General features: G+C 46.6%; 4 non-coding genes across 4 annotated transcripts; all 4 read left to right on the top strand.

Annotated features, from left to right (window-relative positions):
• Positions 1-397: 397 nt before the first annotated feature.
• On the top strand, positions 398-516 carry LOC123415612. Its single transcript, XR_006615322.1, has one exon. It is a non-coding gene; the product is annotated as a 5S ribosomal RNA (ribosomal RNA).
• Positions 517-1,298: 782 nt separating this feature from the next.
• LOC123415543 lies at positions 1,299-1,417 on the top strand. Its single transcript, XR_006615257.1, has one exon. It is a non-coding gene; the product is annotated as a 5S ribosomal RNA (ribosomal RNA).
• A 353-nt stretch (positions 1,418-1,770) lies between these two features.
• On the top strand, positions 1,771-1,889 carry LOC123416617. Its single transcript, XR_006616227.1, has one exon. It is a non-coding gene; the product is annotated as a 5S ribosomal RNA (ribosomal RNA).
• A 356-nt stretch (positions 1,890-2,245) lies between these two features.
• LOC123415976 lies at positions 2,246-2,364 on the top strand. Its single transcript, XR_006615663.1, has one exon. It is a non-coding gene; the product is annotated as a 5S ribosomal RNA (ribosomal RNA).
• Positions 2,365-2,500: the final 136 nt, after the last annotated feature.

Below are 2,500 nucleotides of genomic sequence, written 5' to 3'. Positions count from 1 at the left end.
GATGACGCGGGACCGTGATCTATATGACCTCGTTTACTTATTTTTGACGTTTACTAGTTTTCTTATTTTTGACGTTTGTGATATGTTTTAGCTTGCCCCTCCCGTGTCCATTGCCACATTTGCCTCGAGAACGGAGACGAGTTTAACACAAGAATTACACCGCTCCCTCTCTACCCCGACAACACGAGCACCGCCACGACCTCTGTGACTTTTCCCACCGCGCATGACACCCAACGACTAGTAGTAGTAGTAGTAGTAGTAGTAGTAGTAGTAGTAGTAGTAGTAGTAGTAATAGTAGTAGTAGTAGTAGTACTAGTAGTAGTAGTTGTAGTAGTAGTACTACTAGTAGTAGTAGTAGTAGGGGCAAGCATAAGGAACAAATAGATAGTTGCATGTCGGATGCGATCATACCAGCACTAAAGCACCGGATCCCATCAGAACTCCGAAGTTAAGCGTGGTTGGGCGAGAGTAGTACTAGGATGGGTGACCTCCTGGGAAGTCCTCGTATTGCATTCCCCTTTTTAAATATATTTTTGCGCCACGTGACAAGGATGACGCGGGACCGTGATCTATATGACCTCGTTTTCTTATTTTTGACGTTTACTAGTTTTCTTATTTTTGACGTTTGTGATATGTTTTAGCTTGCCCCTCCCGTGTCCATTGCCACATTTGCCTCGACAACGGAGACGAGTTTAACACAAGAATTTCACCGCTCCCTCTCTACCCCGACAACACGAGCACCGCCACGACCTCTCTGACTTTTCCCACCGCGCATGACACCCAACGACTAGTAGTAGTAGTAGTAGGAGTAGTAGGAGTAGTAGCAGTAGTAGTAGGGGCAAGCATAAGGAACAAATAGATAGTTGCATGTCGGATGCGATAATACCAGCACTAAAGCACCGGATCCCATGTACTAGGATGGGTGACCTCCTGGGAAGTCCTCGTGTTGCATTTCCCTTTTTAAATATATTTTTGCGCCACGTGACAAGGATGACACGGGACCGTGATCTATATGACCTCGTTTACTTATTTTTGACGTTTGTGATATGTTTTAGCTTGCCCCTCCCGTGTCCATTGCCACATTTGCCTCGAGAACGGAGACGAGTTTAACACAAGAATTTCACCGCTCCCTCTCTACCCCGACAACACGAGCACCGCCACGACCTCTGTGACTTTTCCCACCGCGCATGACACCCAACGACTAGTAGTAGTAGTAGTAGTAGTAGTAGTAGTAGTAGTAGTACTAGTAGTAGTAGTAGTAGGGGCAAGCATAAGGAACAAATAGATAGTTGCATGTCGGATGCGATCATACCAGCACTAAAGCACCGGATCCCATCAGAACTCCGAAGTTAAGCGTGCTTGGGCGATAGTAGTACTAGGATGGGTGACCTCCTGGGAAGTCCTCGTGTTGCATTCCCCTTTTTAAATATATTTTTGCGCCACGTGACAAGGATGACGCGGGACCGTGATCTATATGACCTCGTTTTCTTATTTTTGACGTTTACTAGTTTTCTTATTTTTGACGTTTGTGATATGTTTTAGCTTGCCCCTCCCGTGTCCATTGCCACATTTGCCTCGACAACGGAGACGAGTTTAACACAAGAATTTCACCGCTCCCTCTCTAGCCCGACAACACGAGCACCGCCACGACCTCTTTGACTTTTCCCACCGCGCATGACACCCAACGACTAGTAGTAGTAGTAGTAGTAGTAGCAGTAGTAGCAGTAGTAGTAGGGGCAAGCATAAGGAACAAACAGATAGTTGCATGTCGGATGCGATCATACCAGCACTGAAGCACCGGATCCCATCAGAACTCCGAAGTTAAGCGTGCTTGGGCGAGAGTAGTACTAGGATGGGTGACCTCCTGGGAAGTCCTCGTGTTGCATTCCCCTTTTTAAATATATTTTTGCGCCACATGACAAGGATGACACGGGGCCGTGATCTATATGACCTCGTTTTCTTATTTTTGACGTTTACTAGTTTTCTTATTTTTGACGTTTGTGATATGTTTTAGCTTGCCCCTCCCGTGTCCATTGCCACATTTGCCTCGACAACGGAGACGAGTTTAACACAAGAATTTCACCGCTCCCTCTCTACCCCGACAACACGAGCACCGCCACGACCTCTCTGACTTTTCCCACCGCGCATGACACCCAACGACTAGTAGTAGGAGTAGTAGCAGTAGTAGCAGTAGTAGCAGTAGTAGTAGGGGCAAGCATAAGGAACAAATAGATAGTTGCATGTCGGATGCGATAATACCAGCACTAAAGCACCGGATCCCATCAGAACTCCGAAATTAAGCGTGCTTGGGCGAGAGTAGTACTAGGATGGGTGACCTCCTGGGAAGTCCTCGTGTTGCATTTCCCTTTTTAAATATATTTTTGCGCCACGTGACAAGGATGACACGGGACCGTGATCTATATGACATCGTTTTCTTATTTTTGACGTTTGTGATATGTTTTAGCTTGCCCCTCCCGTGTCCATTGCCACATTTGCCTCG

This window comes from Hordeum vulgare, unplaced genomic scaffold (assembly GCF_904849725.1).
Source record: "Hordeum vulgare subsp. vulgare unplaced genomic scaffold, MorexV3_pseudomolecules_assembly, whole genome shotgun sequence".
Classification (NCBI taxonomy): domain Eukaryota; kingdom Viridiplantae; phylum Streptophyta; class Magnoliopsida; order Poales; family Poaceae; genus Hordeum; species Hordeum vulgare.
This window is presented reverse-complemented; position numbering and strand designations above follow the sequence as displayed.